Genomic DNA, 20073 nt, shown 5'->3' on the forward strand with positions numbered 1-20073 from the left:
CGTCGGAACAGAAGAACATCCTCAGCTTAGACACCTGGCCTCTCATTTCTGCCATTTGGGGTGACATGGTCAATCAATGCGCACTTGTGTTTCCCATTCTGAATTAGGTTTTTTTTAAGCTGGAAATTGATAATGTATTAAATCTATTCTTTAATTGATTTGGTAGTTAAACTTAAGTTTGTTTGCATTTCACAAATAATCATCAACGCCGCATCAATGTCAGCGCACGTGCGCCCCTCCCCTCCCCTCCCCTCCCACCGACTCTCTCGGGCAGTGCACCTGCGCCGCTCTCCTTGCTCGACCCCGCTCCCCCTGGTTGGAGCTGTTCCGCTCACGTGAGGCGCCGCCAACGGCGGTGGGGAGGGGGGGCTATAAATAACGGGAGCAGGAGAGAGGCGGCGATTAGTTGAGGCGAGGATTAGGTGTGAGGTGGAGTTTAGTCGTGAGGTGGGAGGTTTAGTTAAGTTGAGGTGGGGTTAAGGTGTGAGGTTTATTTGAGGCGCGAGGTTTAGTGAGGTACGGTTTATTCGAGGCGAGGTTTAGGTGTAAGGAGAAGTTTGGTAGTGAGGTATCATCGAGGCGGGGGGTTTAGTGAGGCAAGGGGATTAGTTGAGGTGTAGGTGAGGAGAAGTGAGCGTAGGTGAGGTGAGGAGAAGTGGGTGTCTGAGCACAGGAAGGGAAACCAAGGTGCTGCTGAAGGAGACAAGATCACAGCCTTCTGTGGCAGAGAATTTCACAAATTCACTGCTGCGTGAAAACGTTTTTTCTCATCTCAGTGCTAGGCAAAGAGACATTTCAGGTAACATATTTTTTGTAAAGATGTTTTCAGCTGAATGAGGCCTCATTTATTGAAACATTTAAGATTGTTAAGGGTTTGGACACGCTTGAGGCAAGAAACATGTTCCCGATGTTGGGGGAGTCCAGAAGCAGGGGCCACAGTTTAAGAATAAGGGGTAAGCCATTTAGAACAGAGATGAGGAAACACTTTTTCCACACAGAGAGTTGTGTCTGTGGAATTCTCTGCCTCAGAGGGCGGTGGAGGCCGGTTCTCTGGAAGCTTTCAAGAAAGAGTTAGATAGAGCTCTTAAAGATAGTGGTCAAGTGATATGGGGAGAACAAGGTACTGATTGTGGATGATCAGCCATGATCACATTGAATGGTGGTGCAGGCTCGAAGGGCCGAATGGCCTACTCCTGCACCTATTGTCTATTGTCTATTTCATGAAATGTATATCTCTTGGCTGTTATTTTACTGCTTATGTGTTAGAAAAATTGTAAGCTTCTGTTATGTAAACTACCAGCAGAAAGCTTGAGGGTAGACAAAAATGCTGGAGAAACTCAGCGGGTAAGGCAGCATCTATGGAGCGAAGGAATAGGTGACATTTTGGGTCGAGACCCTCCTTCAGACAGAGGTGGGGGGGCGGAAAGAAGAAAGGAAGAGGCGGAGACAGTAGGCTGTGGGAGAGCTGGGAAGGCGAGGGGAAGTAGGGAGAAAGTAGGGAGGAACTGAAATAAATTTTCATTAGGCGAGAAATAGTATTGGGTAGGCTAATGGGACTGAAGGATGATAAATCCCCGGGGCCTGATGGTCTGCTTCACAGGGTCCTAAGGGAGGTGGCTCTAGAAATAGTGGACGCATTGGTGATCATTTTCCAATGTTCAATAGATTCAGGATCAGTTCCTGTGGATTGGAGGATAACTAACGTTATCCCACTTTTCAAGAAAGGAGCGAGAGAGAAAACAGGGAATTACAGACCAGTTAGCCCGACTTCAGTGATGGGAAAGATGCTGGAGTCAATTATTAAAGAGGTAATAATGGGGCATTTGGATAGCAGTAAAAGATTAGTCCTAGTCCGCATGGATTTATGAAAGGGAAATCATGCTTGACTAATCTTCTGGAATTATTTGAGGATGTGACAAGTAAAATGGATGAAGGGGTGCCAGTGGATGTAGTGTATCTAGACTTTCAGAAAGCCTTTGATAAGGTCCTGCACGGGAGAATGGTGACTAAAATTAGAGCACATGATATTGGGGATAGGGTGCTGACATGGATAGAAAATTGGTTGGCAGATCGGAAGCAAAGAGTAGGAGTGAACGGATCCTTTTCAGAATGGCAGGCAGTGGCGAGTGGAGTACCGCACAGCTCGGTGTTGGGGCCGCAACTGTTTACCATATATATTAATGATTTGGAAGAGGGAATTAGGAGCAACACTAGCAAGTTTGCAGATGACACAAAGCTGGGTGGCAGTGTGAACCTTGAAGAGGATGTTAGGAGGTTGCAGGGTGACCTGGTCAGGTTGAGTGAGTGGGCAGATGCGTGGCAGATGCAGTATAATATAGATAAATGTGAGGTTATCCAATTTGGCGACAAAAACAAGGGGGCAGATTATTATCTCAATGGGGTTAGGTTAGGTAAGGGGGAGGTGCAGCGAGACCTGGGCGTCCTTGTACACCGGTCACTGAAAGTTTGCGTGCAGGTACAGCAGGCAGTGAAGAAAGCTAATGGAGTGTTGGCCTTCATAACAAGAGGATTTCAGTATAGGAATAAAGAGGTTCTTCTGCAGTTGTATAGGGCTCTGGTGAGACCACATCTGGAGTATTGTGTACAGTTTTGGTCTCCTAATTTGAGGAAGGACATCCTTGTGATTGAGGCAGTGCAACGTAGGTTCAGGAGATTGATCCCTGGGATGGCGGGACTGTCATATGAGGAAAGATTGAAAAGACTAGGCTTGTATTCACTGGAGTTTAGAAGGATGAGGGTGAATCTTATAGAAACATATACAATTATAAAAGGACTAGACAAGCTAGATGCAGCAAAATGTTCCCAATGTTGGGCGAGTCCAGAACCAGGGACCACAGTCTTAGAATAAAGCTGAGGTCATTTAAGACTGAGGTGAGATAAACTCTTTCACCCAGAGAGTTGAGAAGTTATGGAATTCCCTGCCACAGAGGGCAGTGGAGGCCAAGTCACTGGATGGATTTAAGAGAGGGTTAGATAGAGCTCTAGGGGCTAGTGGAGTCAAGGTATATGGGGAGAAGGCAGGCACGGGTTATTGATAGGGGGCGATCAGCCATGAACACAGTGAATTACAGTGCTGGCTTGAAGTGCCGAATGGCTTCTTCCTACACCTGTTTTCTATGTTTCTATTATTCTCTGTTTCTAAAGCAAAGACTACCTGAAATTGGGGAAGTCAATGTTCATACCGCTGGGGTGTAAATTGCCCAAGCGAAATATGAGGTGCTCCACCTCCAACAGAAAGATTGAGTCACTTTCAATTTATTGTCTCCTTCAGCAGCAACTCGATCTCCCTTCCTGAGCTCAGACACCCACTTCTCCTCTGGTCACCTACACTCACTTCTCCTCACCTACACATCTTCACCTCGACTAATCCCCTCGCCTCACTAAACCTCCGGCCTCGACGATACCTCACTACCAAACTTCTCCTCACACCTAAACCTCGTTGCCCCCTGAACCCCCACTGGAGCGTTGACCCCTGAACCCCCACCGGAGCGTTGCCCCCTGAACCCCCACTGGGGCCTAGCCAGCCTCCTGGACCCCTGGCCAATACTTTTTTTCTGGAGGTGAATATCATGCTCAGTCCACATTGCTCAAAAATCTGGGGTCTACTGTATGAGAAGGTTTAAAAAAAAAATAATAATATTAATAATATAGTGTAATTCAATACAAAATAATAGTTAAAATAAAAATTTAAAGGTTATTAAAGTATGATGTAAGCTAGCCGTAAACGAAAAAAACTTTCAAATTAAGGATGTTTCATTCTAAATATATTTAATATAAAAGAATTATAATTTAAAACACTATGAACATTTATGACAGAATTAAAACTTGTGGCGATCTGTCGTGGAACAACCCCATTGAAGAAGATTACAGTGGTTACCCAGACCTCGTTGCTGGTTGCCAATGGGGCCCCCATAACAGTTCAAGCTTCAGGGCCCCAACAATGTAAGTCCGCCACTGGGCATTGGCCAAGAATAATAAGGACACATGGGACAGGTAAAGGCAGCTGGGATCAAGTATATCCCTGGAGGAGTTTTGGGGAACTAAGGAGCAAAGTAAAAAAGGGCAAAAAGAGGCCAGGATATAGTTATGGCAGATAGCATTAAGGACAATCACAAGAGATTTTATAAATACATAAGGGAGAAAAGGGTAACTAAAGAGAGAGTGGGTTTCCTCAGGAATCAAAATGGTCAACTCTGTGTGAAGCCACAGGAGGTGGGCAAGATCCTCCATGAGTATTTTTCCTCTGTATTTACCGAGGAGAAAGACAGGAGGACAGAGGAACTTGGGGCAGTCAATGGAAGTATCTTGAGAGCTGTCAATGTTAGAATAGAATAGAATAGTTTCTTTATTGTCATTGTAACATGGGCCATGTACAACGAAATTTAAAATGTCAGCCAGTCAGTGCAGCATTCAAACATTTCTAAAGTTAACGAAACATCCACGGTAAAATAATAAAGATAAGCAAATAAATAAATATCACAGACAAAGCACGCATACACACCCAACCCTCCATCCTTCTGTCGATTTCACCGTTACCACAGTCCCTTAGTCTGTATCGCCCCTGCGTTCCTTGGCGGCTACATTTAGTGCTTTTATAGCAGTGGGGTAAAAACTGTTTTTTAGTCTATTTGTCCTTGTCCTTGTAGATCTGTACCGTCTGCCTGACGGCAACAGTTCAAACAGGGAGTGTCCGGGGTGGGAGATGTCCTTTATTATATTCTGGGTTTTTTTGGTGCAGCGGGAACTGTGTAGGTCCTCCAAGGTAAGGAGAGGGCAGCCGACAATCCTCTGGGCGTTGTCAATGGCCCTCTGGAGCGCTTTCCTCTGAGCCGCTGTGCAGCTGGTGTACCACACGCATACACAGTATGTTAGTATGCTCTCAATGGAGCACCGATAAAAGGACAGCAGCAGCCTCTGAGTGATGTTGTTCTTCCTGAGCACCCTCAGGAAGTGCAGTCTCTGCTGGACCTTTTTCAGCAGCGCAGTGGTTTTCACGCTCCACGTCAGGTCCTCCTCAATGTGGATTCCCAGGAAGCGGAAATCCGCCACCCTCTCTACACAGTCCCCTCTGATGGTCAGTGGTACCATGTCCGTTTTGTTTTTCCTGAAGTCTATTATTACCTCCTTCGTCTTTGAGGTGTTGAGGAGCAGGTTATTTTCTTCGCACCACACTGTCAGCTGCTCCACCTCATCCCGGTAGGCGTACTCGTCCCCCCCGGAGATGAGTCCCACCACTGTAGTGTCATCCGCAAATTTGACAATGGTGTTGCTGTGGTGGGCGGGGGTGCAGTCATGTGTGTAGATGGTGTAGAGCAGGGGGCTCAGTACGCAGCCCTGTGGAGAGCCGGTACTGAGGCTGAGGGCCGTGGATGTGTGATGGCCCACTCTGACTCTCTGGCTTCGACCCGACAGGAAGCTGTTTATCCACGTACAGGTGGAGTGTGGAAGTCCCAAGTCCCCCAGTTTGTCCACCAGTTTGTGGGGAAGGATAGTATTAAAAGCAGAGCTGTAGTCCACAAAGAGCATCCGCACGTAGCTCCCCCGCTGCTCCAGGTGAGACAGTGCAGCATGGAGAGCTGTGGCTACAGCGTCCTCTGTGGATCTATTCGCTCTGTATGCAAACTGGTGGGGGTCAAAGCTTCGGGGCAGAAGTGATGTGATATGACCCCGGACCAGTTTTTCAAAACACTTCATCACCACTGGTGTGAGTGCGACTGGCCGGTAGTCGTTGAGGCTGGAGATGTTGGTTTTTTTGGGCAAGGGGACTATGGTGGAGGACTTCAGACAGGGTGGGACAGTGGACTGGGCCAGAGACTGGTTAAAAATCCTTGTAAGGACTCCAGCCAGCTGGTCTGCGCAGTCCTTCAACACGCGTCCAGATACGCCGTCCGGACCAGTGGCCTTCCTTGGATTGATGGCCCGCAGAGTGCGCCTCACCTCATGCTCCTCTATCTTGAGGGGTAGGCTGCTGTGGACCATGTGCTGTGATGTGGCTGTCTCGGGTGGCTCCACTTCAAAGCGAGCAAAGAAGTGGTTCAGCTCCTCTGCCAGCGAGGCGTCACCTTCAACAGCTCCAAGGTTGGTCTTATAGTTGGTGAGATACTGGATCCCCTGCCACACCTGCCTGCTGTTATTACTGTCCAGGTGGTCCTCTATCTTCCTCCTGTAATTTGATTTGGCCTCTCTGATGCCTCTCTTCAGGTTAGCTCGGGCCGTGCTGTATAAAGCCCTATCGCCAGACCTAAAAGCGGTGTTCCTCTCTTTCAACAGCCGCTGGACCTCCCGGGTCATCCAGGGCTTCTGGTTGGGGTAGACCCGGATCTGTTTGTCCACTGTGACCGTGTCCATGCAGTTTTTTATGTAGCACAGTACACTGTCTGTGAACACCTCCAGGTCCCGGTGTTCAAACACCTCCCAGTTGGTCCTGTCGAAACAGTCCTGCAGCTGCTGAGAAGCACCATCAGGCCAGGTTGTGATGGTCTTTGTAATGGTAGGAGCGGTTTTCCTGAGGGGGGCATATGCAGGAATTAAGAGCAGGGACATATGGTCAGACTGGCCCAGGTGTGGTAGTGGTCTAGCCCTATAGCCCAGCTTGATGCTGGAGTAGACCTTGTCCAGGGTGTTTGCTCCTCTTGTAGCACATTTAACATGCTGGTAGAATTTGGGCAGCATTTTCTTCAAGTCCGCGTGGTTAAAGTCCCCTGCTATGATGTGAACACCGTCAGGATATGTGCTCTGTTGACTGCTAATGCTACCATACAAATGACCGATAGCCGAGTTAGCATTGGCATCTGGTGGTATGTACACAGCAGTTATCATGACAACAGTAAACTCTCTAGGGAGGTAAATGGGCCTGCACTTAACAGTCACATACTCCAGATTTGGGGAGCAGTGACTGTCCACAATCACTGTGTTTGTACACCAGGTGTTATTCACGTACACACAGAGCCCTCCACCTCTGCTCTTACCAGAGTCTCTTGTCCTATCATGACGCTGTGCTGTGTAGCCTGCTAGCTCGATAGCAGAGTCTGGAATGAAAGAATGAAGCCAGGTCTCCGTGATCAACAGGATACAGCTGTCCTTCACGCCATTTTTAGCTGCAGTCTGTAGCCTCAGCTCATCCATCTTGTTCACGAGGGATCTGGCGTTCGTTAGGAACAGGCTGGGGAGCGGTGGTTTCAGTGGCTGCCTCCGTAGCCTCGCTAGCGCGCCGGCCCTGCAGCCTCGCCTTTGCTTCCTTTCTCTGCGCCGTCTTCGCCTCCTCCCCGCGGGGATGGTGATCCACGGGGAGTCGGGGCTCCTCGCTATGTCCGCCGGGATCTCGTTGCAGCGGACAAACTCGGCGGTAATCTCCCGTTCGCTACCGACCCCGATCCTGAGAAGGTCCTGCCGGCCGTAGGTGTTGGTCGCCCGACAGTAAGTACATAAAACACAAAACAACACGTACATGTACACGAAAAACATGAAGCACTGACCAGGAGGACACCGGGCCGCTGCAGCTGTGTGCGCCGCCATCTTGGATGTTACGGTCAAAGAGATGCTGAAGGTACTATCATGTATGAAGATAGAAATATCTCCTGGGCCTGATCAGATATAGTGCGTGGGAGGTCATGTCACACAGATCTGAGGTTTTTTTAAAGATGTGACCTTTATTTGAAAAGGTCAATGAGGGCAGAGCTGTAGATGTTGTGTACATGGACTTCAGCAACGAATTCAACAAGGTTCCGCTGCTGTGGAAGGTAACATCGAATGGAATCCAAGGAGAGATAGCTGAATGGATAGGAAATTGGCATCATGGAAGGAAGCAGACGGTGATGGTGGAAGGTTGCTTCTTGGACTGGAGGCCTGTGACTAGTGGTGTGTTCGCAGGGTTCTGTCCTTCAGCCCGCTACTGTTGGTCATCTATATCAGTGATTCCCAACCTGGGGCCATGGCAAATTTCAGGGGGGCCACAGAACAAAATTGGGATTTAGGGGGGCCACAGGTTCAATGAAGGGGGCCACAGAACTACCACCCTGTTGCCTCCTAAATTTCAGTTCTAATAAATTTAAATCTATGTAGTTGAAATATTTTTGATGTTTGTGGAATAGAATAAAAGAGAATATATGTGCAATTAATAGACACTGATATTTTTATGGAAGGTATTATAATATTGAAGTACTTTTTTTCTGCAGGAAAGGGTACAGAGAAGATTTACGAGGATGTTGCGAGGACTAAAGGGTATGAGCAATAGCGAGAGATTGAGTAGGTTGAGATTCTATTCCTTGGAGCACAGAAGGATGAGGGGTGATCTTATAGAGGTGTATAAAATTATGAGAGGTATAGATCGGGTAGATGCACAGTGTCTCTTGCCCAGAGTTGGTGAATCGATGACCAGAGAACATAGGTTTAAGGTGAAGGGGAAAAGATTTAATTGGAAAATGAGGGGTAACCTTTTCGCACAAAGGGTGGTTCAGGCAGGGACTATTCCAACATTTAGAAACAGTTAGGACAGGTTTGGAAGGATATGGACCAAAGGCAGGCAGGTAGGACTGGTCTAGCTGGGACATGTTGGTCAGTGTGGGCAAGTTGGGCCGAAGGGCCTGTTTCCACACTGTATCACTCTATGACTCTTATGACTCAAAAAATAACTTGGATTTACACTGCACTTTCAAAACAAATGTCAGATGTATGTCGGGCAACATGAAGTGCAATGAAAAATTGTTGGGCAGGCAAATTAAAGCATTTTTAAATTCATTTAGTTTAAAGATACAGCGTGGAAACAGCCGAGTCCATGCCGGCCAGCGATTCCCATACACAAGCACTATCCTACACACTGGGGACTTTTTTTTTACCAAAGCAATTCCTACAAGCTTGTAGGTGTGGGAGGAATCTGGAGCAGCCGGAGAAAACCCACGCAGGTCACGGGGAGAACCTACAAACCACATAAAGATTGCGCCTGTAGTCGGGATCAAACCCGGGTGTCTGGCCCTGGAAGGCAGCAATTTTACTGCTGCGCCACCGTGCTGCCCCATTGTTAAAGGGGAAAGTTTGGTGGACGATTTTGAAGGTGGAGAAATTGATTTCACAATGTAAACATTGAGGGAGAGAATTCTGGAATATCAGGTTTTGTCCGTGGATTAATATGCAAACTATACTCATAGTGGCACACATTGACTAAATTAAACATTGTTGCTCAAAATGTTGCTCAAATTAATTTGCATATCAGAAAATATGAACTGTTCTACAAACTAGTTCAATCAGGTAGTATTTTTAATATGTAATAGACAATGTGCTGGAGGAACGCAGCATCTGTGGAGGGAATAGACAGGCAATGTTTTAAGTCAGGACCCTTCTTCAGACTCTGTGAAAACCCCTGTACAGCGTCCCGAACTGAAACATCATCATCTATCTATTTCACAGATGCTGATTCTGCAATTTGTATTTTGCTCAAGATTCCAGCTTCTGCGGTTCCTGTATCAGTATTTTGATTTTCATTGCATGACCAGATTTTGCGAGGGTGGCAACGAATTTTATTAATGCGACTGAAACTGGATTTTTAACTGTTTCTCCCATAACCCAGTAAACTGATTTTAAATAATTTATGTGATTTTAAAAGGCTTTATGGATACATTTACCAGTTTCAAAGTACAGGTTGTTCCCAGGTTATGGCATGGTTCCGTTCCAGAGCATTGTTCAAACACAAACAGTTCACAAGTTGGAAATGCAGTCACGAACCTAGTTCCCACAAGGCAGAAAATGTATTTAGCCCTGTAGCAGCAGGCAAATTCATCCTGCCAGTTCCTTAAATACTCGCTCGTATGTAGCGGATGTACATACAGTAAATCGGTCATTTGTAAGATGGGGTTTACATGCAATGAATTTTGTGCAGGGCAAGTTTTTTACATAGAGAGTGGTGAGTACCTGAACTCATTACTAGCGGTGGTGGTGGAGGCAGATATGACAGTGTTGTTTAAGAGGCTTTTAGGGGAATGGAGGGATATAGGTCACACTAGACTAAGTGGGACCCGTTGGGTCCCAGTCATACAGGAGGCCTGGTCCCCCAACGATAACCATTCCGCAACACAATATTCCACCACTCACCCGTTCCCCCAACGCAACTCGTTCCCCCAACACCAACCCGTTCCCCCAATATTCAACCACTCACCCATTGCTCCTAACTGCATTCCCCCTCATCCCCCAGCACTCCCTCCCCCTCCTCTTCATGTGTGGGAGGGGGGAAGGGAAGTGGGGGGTGTGGCGGAGGGGTGTGGGGTGGGAGAGGAGGGGTGTGTGTGTGGCAGGAGGATGTGGGGTGGGAGGGGAGGTGTGCATGTGGGCGAGTGGTGTGTGTGGGCGGGGGGAGGGGTGTGTGTGGGCGGGGGGAAGGGTGTGTGGGCGAGTGGTGTGTGTGGGCGGGGGGAGGGGTGTGTGTGGGTGGGGGGAAGGAGGTGTGGGCGGGGGGGCTCGTGGGGGGATGGTTGTGGGCTGAGGGCGTGTGTGGGGGAGGATGGTGTGTGGGTGGGGGGGAGGGTGTGTGTGGTGGGGGGAAGGGTGTGTGGGTGGGGGGAGGGGTGTGTGGGTGGGGGGAGGGGTGTGTGGGTGGGGGAAGGGTTGTGTGGCGGGGGGAAGGGTTGTGTGGGCGGGGGGGTGGGGGGGGGGTGTGGTGGTGTGGGTGGGGGGAAGGGTGTGGGCGGGGGGAAGGGGTGTGTGTGGGGGGGGGGGTGGGGGGGGGAAGGGTGGGTGGGGGGGGGAAGGGTGTGTGTGGGGTGGGGGAAGGGGTGTGTGGGCGGGGGGAAGGGTGTGTGTGGGTGGGGGGAAGGGGTGTGTGTGGGTGGGGGGGAGGGGTGTGTGTGAAGGGTGGGGGGGAAGGGGTGTGTGGGTGGGGGTGTGTGTGTGGGGGTGGGGGGAAGGGTTGTGTGTGGGGGGGGGGAAGGGGTGTGGTTGGGGGGGGGGGGTGTGAAGGGTGGTGGGGGGAAGGGTTGTGTGGGCGGGGGGAAGGGTGTGTGTGGGTGGGGGGAAGGGTGTGTGTGGGTGGGGGGGAAGGGTGTGTGTGGGTGGGGGGGAAGGGTGTGTGTGGGGGGGGGGAAGGGTGTGTGTGGGTGGGGGGAAGGGTGTGTGTGGGGGGGGGGGAAGGGGTGTGTGTGGGGTGGGGGAAGGGTGTGTGTGGGTGGGGGGAAGGGGTGTGTGTGGGCGGGGGGAAGGGGTGTGTGGGCGGGGGGAAGGGGTGTGTGGGTGGGGGGAAGGGTGTGTGGGCGGGGGGGAAGGGTGTGTGGGTGGGGGGGGAAGGGTTGTGGGGGGGGGGTGTTGGGGGGGGCTTGTGGGGGGATGGTTGTGTGTGGGCTGAGGGCGTGTGTGGGGGAGGATGGTGTGTGGGCGGGGTCGACGCTCCAACCGCAACCTGTGGATTTCACCATCAAGGAGCTCGCAGTCTTGGGTAGAGGCTGATGTCGGGAACCTCCAGTCACAGAAGCTTCAACAGCCCCGACACGGGGTCCGATCACCCGGCTTGGGGGAGCTGAGATTCCCCCGAAGCGAGTGCTTGATTGCCCGGTGCGGAGGGCCCCACCGCCGGCTACGGGAGCCAAGATCGTCCCCTTGTGAGAAAGGGGTTAATAGGGATGGTTGATTTATACTAGAACTCTGAAAAATATAACTTACAAAGAAATGAGCTTATCAGCAGAAGCCAGACTGCTGGTAGAATAAAGTAACAATATACAGAACAGAGAGAAATTCTAGATAAAGAAAGTAACAAAGATAAAAACTCCAGCAGAAGCCTTGACGTCAGGAGATGGTCCGAGACATTCCTGGACATTCTCGTGGGAATGTGGGCTTTATGTTATGATTGGACGAAACTCGATGGGGAGACATGAGGTAGTGACCATAGTGAAGAAAGGTATAAAGATAGAAAGCATCTCCATCTTCTTTGTGCCTCTAGGGGACATCAGAGGAGAGGCACCTATTCTGCAGAATATGAAATTAATAAAAACACTTCTTTGTCTGAATTTGTCTCAAGAGCATTTGTGATTTTTGAATCTCACACCGTCAACGGAAGGCTCGTGGCCCCCGACCACGGGAGAACAAAGAAGGGAAGAGATAGATTTTTTTTTTCGCCTTCCATCACAGTGAGGAATGTGGTGGAGCTGCTGTGGTGGATGTTTATGTTCAAATGTATTTTGTGTGTTTTGTTGCTTTTTATTGGTATGACTGTATGGCAAATCAACTTCCTCGTATGTTGCAAAACATACTTGGCTAATAAAGTATGATAATGATTGCGATTATCACGAATTTTAAATGATCACAACAGGTCATACTTTAGTTCCTGTCGAAGTGTACAAAGATCAGCTTATGAAACAATCTAACATAGAAACACGGATTCATCACACAATACGCAGTCAGGAATTGCAAGGTCATTTTTAAAAATGTAAGCTGACAAATTCTTTCACTCTGATGTTGACCATTAATCCATTGTTGGCTGGTTCACCTACTGATGCAAGCTGAGGAAATGGAGACACTGATCTTTTTTGTATAAAGTCAGTGGCATTGTTGCTGACTAATACTACTGGATTTGTCAGACAAAGCAGAACCTGACAATAATGAATGAATGCAGTGCAGCTTCTAGTATTCTACAGCCCTAAACAACATCATGCTTCAGTCCTTAGAGGGTACTGCAGTAAATCACAGCAATGATGTAGGTGCTATAGCCTGCGATTTTGTTGTCGAGGGAGAGGTGAGAACTTGTCTCTCATTTCTCAAACTGTGACCTACAAATTATTGCAGAGGAAGTGGAAGGAAGAATGCAGTGAAATATTTAGTACCAAAGGTCCAGGAGGCCATTATGAAGATGGGTATGGACAATAAATCATCCTCTAATAGTGAGTTTTTCAGAAGCAGACTTTGCAGAAATTCCAGTATCTGACTGGATAAGCACTGAGAACTGATACTTGGAAGAGCACCTCAGCAAAATAAAACTTCAGACAATGACAATCCACCTCCAGTTTAAATTCCATTTGGAATATTTTGGAGGACCAAGAAACCAAGAAGAACCAAGACTAATACATATATAATCTATCAATGCTTTTTGACATAACCCCAACCAGCCCTCATAATTCTCTCCCCCATTCTAACCATCTCCCAAATGAACAGAAACTGAGATACTGAGATAAGTAGGAAAGCTTCAGTGACATCCCTATTGCAGTAGACAGGGACATTGGGGGCGGGAGGGCCTGTTCCTGTGCTAAACTGTTCTGGTCATCGCGTAACAGGAGGAAAATTAATGCTTTGGAGATGGTGCAAGACAGGTTCAACATCTAGTTGCTTAGATTAGAGAATATTAACTATAAGGAGAGGATGGACAAAGATGTTTTCTCTGGAGCCACAGAGGCAGAATTATGAGAGGCATAGATAGGGTAGATAGCCGATCATTTTCCCAGGGTGGAGATGTCACATACTAGAGGGCATAGATTTAAGGTAAAAATGGACTGTTTATCGGAGATTTGCCAGTCTCGGTTGCTTAGTTCTCATGCTGCCTTAGTTATTCCACGAGGCTATATGCATCAGGATCATGTAATATATTGTGGACCTACTCTTACTGAATGTACATTAATTTACCATTTACAGTTCTGCATCTCGCATAAGGCTATGTAAATACCAGTACTTAAGCACAACTGCATGACTCATATATTTCCCCCCCAAACAAAAGAAATCACGTACTATTCACAACTATATCATATGTTATTAAGATTTCATGCATTATTACATTGCTATTGCAATAGTTGAGTTCACATTTTGAGTTAAAAAATCCATGCAGTCTTCAACTCACTTTTAGATTCATATTGATCAAAAGAGGTCTGTGATCACTATTGTTATGTTACATAATTCAGTGTCATTCAATATTGGCTGAATGCGGGATATTAGCAGTAGGAAGGAACTGCAGTTGCTGGTGTAAATCAAAGGTAGACACAAAAAGCTGGAGCAACTCAGCGGGATAGGCAGCAACTCTGGAGAGGAATGGGTGACGTTTTGGGTCGAGACCCTTCTTCAGACTGATCAGTCTCGACTTGGGTCTCAACCCGAAATGTCACCCATTCCTTCTCTCCAGAGATGCTGCCTGTCCTGCTGAATTGCTCCAGCTCTATGTGTTTACCGTGGGATATTAGCAAATGGGTGCTTAATGCATTTGGACTTATCCCCTCCGCCGCCTTAATCAGATGAATATTAAATGCATTTGGATTTACCTTCTCCAGCTTGTTAACCCAATGAACATTTCATTTAGAAGGTAGACACAAAATGCTGGAGCAAATGGAAATTCGTGATGTTTCAGGTCGGAACCCCTCTTCAGACCTGAATTGTCAACCATTTATTTTCTCCAGAGATGCTGCCTGGCCCGCTGAGTTACTCCAGCACTTATGTCTATCTTCAGCTTAAAACAGCATCTGCAGTTCCTTTCTAAACATTTAATTCATTTACACTTGTCTTCCTTATCATGCTAATCCTCTTATTTTAGTTTTCAGTGGACAACTACCATTGTTATGGTAACAGTAAACAATTTCTGATAAATGCATTAAGTATAACTGCTGTTACAAGTAAATTTATTGCTCTTGAATTTTGGTGAAATGCTAAGCATTTTCAATTTCATTTAATTTGATTTATAATATTATTGTGATTATATATTACTTTTATCAGAAATACTAGAAGCTATGACAACATAATTGTTCCACTGGACTGAGAAGTCACTTATCATTATTGTCAATTGGTTTTCCTATCCAAATGAATAATATCATTTCTATTTCCTGGAGATATGGTGTTGGAGATGCGTGAAGCTTATGTCAAGTTAGGTGACATATTTTTGACTGATTATTCTGTGAGTCTGCCCAAGTAAATTTAGAAACATTCCTTTGAGACAAATCTCTCTTTCAAAAGGTTTTCCAAAGCTTATTTTGGTAACATTCCCAAGTTTAAATCATACATTAATTTCTCTGACAACTAAAGACCAACAACTCAGCATTGCAAGCCCAACTCCTGTGCACTTTGAATGTGCTGTAGATTTTCTTGCAATAGTTACCTCGGGCCCTAATTCTAAGGATTTTATTGTTCTCTTTGGGTCATATGACAATAAAACACTCTTGACTCTTGTCATTATTCATTGCATTCTTTCCTCATCCTCCCCATTCCCCATGATAGTCAGCAAAGGGTTAGATAGCGAATTAATCTTCTCTACAGGTATCCCTTGATTAATGGCAATCGAATTGATGAATTACCAGTATAATCACATCGACTCTTTGGGTCCTATTTGCCTGCTTTTGGCCCATATCTCTCCTATCTTTCATATCCGTGTATTTGTCCAAGTGTCTTTCAAATGTTGTTACAGTACCAGCCTCAACTACCACCTCTGGCAGCTCATTCCATACATCCACCACTCTCTAAGTGAAAAAGTTGCCCCTCGGGTTCACATTAAATCTTGTCCCTCTGTCCTTGAACTGCAGATGCTGGTATAAACCGAAGATAGACACAAAAAGCTGGAGTAACTCAGCGGGACAGGCAGCATCTCTGGAGAGAAGTAATGGGTGACGTTTCGGGTCGAGACCCTTCTTCAGACTGTTGTAACAATCAGTGTGTCACCCCACATGCATAGAAATACACAGTACCAAATGCCCGTAATGCATCTCTCCCACATTTATTAATTAATTGAATTGATTGATTGAAAGATGCAGCATAGAAACGGGACCTTTGGATTACCATATCCATGCCGACAATCCATTACCCGTTTACACTAGTTCTATGTTCCACTCTCTACACACTAGAGGCAATTTACTGAAGCTCTTTATACTACAAACCCAAGTAGAACCTATAACATTTCTACTTAAAAAAAACATATGGCGGGACCAGGTGTGTCAACGGTTAAGGCAGGAGAATGGGGTTGATAGATAGATCAGCCATTATTGAATTCTGCTCCTAGAACTTATGAACATGACCACATTTCCATTGTAAATTAAGGAAGAGATGTACTTTTATGAATTATCCCCTCTGCTTTGTTCCCGGCGCAAATTTATAATTATCTGCAGAACATCCACAGTGCACTCCAGTGTAATTTACTTTGCTGCCAGTCATTCAACCAGAAGGAAACAACTTCCAAACTTTCTAAATAACAATATTGTTGCATTTCTCCCAATGCCCACCAAAATCTGGGAGCAAAATATAGAAGCCCTGGAGAATTAGTATTTTTTCATTGACTTCCTCCTCATTGATGTTACACCTTGAGACACCATGGGAATGTTTGATATCACTACCTATACAAATAACACATTTTCGGTAACCACATCATTAACTGTTTGATACGTGTGCGGATTGTCTGCTCGAGCTTCTTTATGAATGCATTGTGGTTCACTTTTATGATATTAGAGGAGTCTCTTTCAAAATTAATCACTTTTGTTTCACAGCAGTTTGAAACACATGATAGGCAAGCTATTGACTATACACCTTCAGACGTATGGGCTGTCTGAGTTTGACCATGTACAGTAAAGTCAGATGACCTGATACTCATTGTATACAGCTGTGGGTTACCTCCGAGGAAGAAACTTGTGAGTTCATTTTCCACTGCAGGTGCTTGACCAGAAACACGGGGCTGATTTCCAGCATCTATTGTATTTTTGTTTTTGGATTAATGTCAAACTTTGACTTTTCATGACCTCTCAAAATGTACATTTAAGACGACCCTCTCCAATTCAGCCTATTAGTTCTGACCAGCTTGGGTATGTATAAACCCTTGTATGATGTGGTAGCCTTGCATAATTTCATGGAACAATTGCATATTCATAGTAGTCTAGTCTTGCAATTAGTGCATGTGCCATTAGTGAACACCACCACCTGGCCTGTCACGTACTGCAGCACCTGATCGAATTCCAGTGTCAGCACAGGTACTCCATGCTCACAGACACTTCCTTTAAAGCAAGACTACTAAGACCGAGATACTCATCAGCTGTGGAACTATACACTCACTTAGAATGAAGCAAGATTGCTTATTCTACTATTCTCCCCCCTGCTCAGGGTGTTCTCTCCTGCGATGTGCCCTTTGACTCGCACGCTAAATCTAATATTGTGTTTTTCCTTTCATGTTGTAAGCACCGTCTTTGTAATGCTTCCAGGCCCAGTCCATGCTTAACTCAGGATTTGTTTTGGCTATGAATTTAGTCTTTGAAGTCCAAATAAGAAATACACTAAAAGACTCAAAATGCTGGAGTAACTCCTTGAGTTAGGCAGCACGTCTGGAGAACAAGGATAGGTGATGTTTCGGGTCTGGACCTTCTTCAGACGGACTCGACCTGAAATGTCACCAATTCATATTCTTCAGAGATGCTGTCTGATCCTCCAAGTTAATTCAGCACTTTGTGCTTTTTTTTTTAATAAACCAGCATCTGCAGTTCCTTGTATCTCCTAAGAAATACATTCATTTATCTTCTTTTCTTCAACTTTCTTCATTCATTCATCGTTTTTCTTTTTCTTCACACTGTAGTGCGTGGGTCTCAAAATGAGGCAAGTAGTCTGAAGTTTGAGAAGCACTTTACTTTAATTCCTCCCGGTTCAGGGGAAGACGAAACCAGGGAAAGATGGCACCCAAACCCTGTCTTTTATACCCTCCGGCTAAGGACCGCCTCCGGACTGCGCCACTCCTGTGCCGAGGGGTTCGGCAGTATAATGGCACGACCCTTAGGAGCCGCCACAACACACTATATATCTCACGTCTTCTATCCTTTACTATCTAATTTCTTTTTCTTATTCTTATTTTTCTTTATTATAACAAAAAAATAAAATAAGAAGCTTTACATAAAATGTATTATGAAAATATATATTAGGCACTTTGGTGCCATATGATTAGACTTACTTCTAATAAAATAAAATATTAAAAAAAAAAAAAAATGTGTTATAAAGATATTCAATCATCAACAAAAACTAGATGAATATTCATAAAACTGACAATCATTGATGTCAGCCTAATTCTTGCATTCAGAAACTTACTTATCATTCAGCTTAAACCTATCATATTGAGGGGGATAAATCTTGAAGAACATGTATTGGTGCTCCGATATTGATTGAGCATTTGGAGTTAATAGTGATGTCTCAAAATTTGTAAACATTTTCGATTTATTCTTTAACACATTCGTTTTAAATACTGAATTCACTCCTCAAGGATAGCTGAACGTTACTTTTTCTGTGGTAGTGATGCATCGGACAAAGCTTACTTCAAAGCAATTTTACTTATTGTATTTCCTTCAAATGTGCAGATTGCCTCCTGTATAGCAATCACCTGCCTCATCCTTTGGTGCAACAGGGAACAAAGTAAGTGCTTGGAGGGCAAATCTGGAATGTTATCAAAGGAAAAAAGAATGATCTAACCTTTTTTTTAGTTATATCTTTTCCATGTTTGATATGGTAATGCAACCATGGTTGGGCATAAAAATCCTGAGCATATTTCCATTATAATAAGGGGGCAAATGACAGCTATTTTACTATGTTAGATATCTCTCTGAGATGTAATTAGCAGCCAGCATTGAATACTTCAGACATTTGGCACCCATTACAAGAGGCCACTATACCATTTACAACCAATGTGACTTCACCTTTCTAGATCTCAAATTAATTTGACACAAATGTGTTATTTTTTACTTGTTATTTTCACATTAGCAGTTATTTTCCCCCTGCAGAATGATATTCATGTATAAGGGATGGAAGTTGTCAAGGATGGGCAAAGTTCAGAGGCCAGATACAGGGGACTGAATTCTGCAGTGAATAACCTTGTCTTATTTTCCTCAGTGTACCACAACAAAATAGCTAACATAGATGATATTTCAAAAAAGGAACTTCTGTCAATTTCTATGGATAGGCTTGGGTGTACCCAGTAATTTGCCTTACAATGCCATGCCAATAGTAGAATATTGATCTGATCATGACTATAATGTTGCCTTTGCACTGCGATATTTCATCTAAAATTTGATTGTTATTTCTGTTGACATTCCTCCATATCAATATTCAAAAGGCTAAAAGTGCTGATTTGATATGGATGCAGCATACATTATTGAGAAGTTTTGGCATATATCTTAGAGTTAATAATTTCTACGTCTTTATCAATAAATATGGAGCTATAGATCGGTTAGATTACACGTACTTCTCTACGCAAATAAATAAACACATGAAGTCCAGTAACCCTATAATCTGCCCCAAAATATCCTATTATCATTGTAAAGTAAGCAGCTAAATACATTTTAAAAAGTCAGCTTAATGATTTGCAAATGATGTCTACCATAACCAAGGCTGCACTACATCATTTCATTGACTATAATGAAATAGTTTTGTTTAGTTTAGAGATGCAGCGTGGAAATATGCCTTTAGGCCCACCAAGTCTATGGCGACTATTGATCATTCTTTCACATTAGTTCTATGTTATACAACTTTCTCATCCACACATTAGGGGAGTTTTACGGAGGCTAATTAAATGACAAACTTGCTCGTCTTTGGGATGTGGGAGGAAACCGGAGCACCCAAAGGAAACCCACGTGGCAGAGGGAGAAGATGCAAACTCCGCACAGACAGCACCAAAGGGCAAAATCAAACACAGGTCTGTGGCTCTGTGAGGCAGCAGCTGTAGCAGCTGCATTACTATGCCATCCAAAGATGAATGTGCAATTAAGTAAAAACCAAGAAAAATTACTTCACATTAGAAATAAAAGCAGTGGGCCCATTGCATTTTCTCTGCCATCCAATAAGATTATTGCCTTCATGCATTTCTCCCATACTAAACTCTTGTCCCGTGATTCCTTTAATATCTAAAAATCCTACCTTGAATATATTCAGCAACTGAGCCTCCAAATCCCACGTCCAAATATTTACTAGAATCATGATGAAGACATTTCTTTTCATTGCACCCCTACATTTTATGCTTCAATGAAATTCTCTCTAGTTCTATATTCAAGAGAGAAAAGGCATTGTCTGCTTTATTTGTCCTTATTTGACAAAAGTATCATCCCAAAAAACCATTTTGATGAACCTTTGTGGTGCTCCCTTTTTTTTCACGAATAG

At 45.1% G+C, this 20073-nt stretch overlaps 1 protein-coding gene across 3 annotated transcripts in view; it reads right to left on the reverse strand.

Annotated features, from left to right (window-relative positions):
- The window catches only part of necab1 (N-terminal EF-hand calcium binding protein 1), a 94409-nt gene that overhangs the window by 37133 nt on the left and 37203 nt on the right, over positions 1 to 20073 (reverse strand). The window lies entirely within an intron of this gene.

Source organism: Leucoraja erinacea, chromosome 4, assembly GCF_028641065.1.
Source record: "Leucoraja erinacea ecotype New England chromosome 4, Leri_hhj_1, whole genome shotgun sequence".
Classification (NCBI taxonomy): Eukaryota; Metazoa; Chordata; class Chondrichthyes; order Rajiformes; family Rajidae; genus Leucoraja; species Leucoraja erinaceus.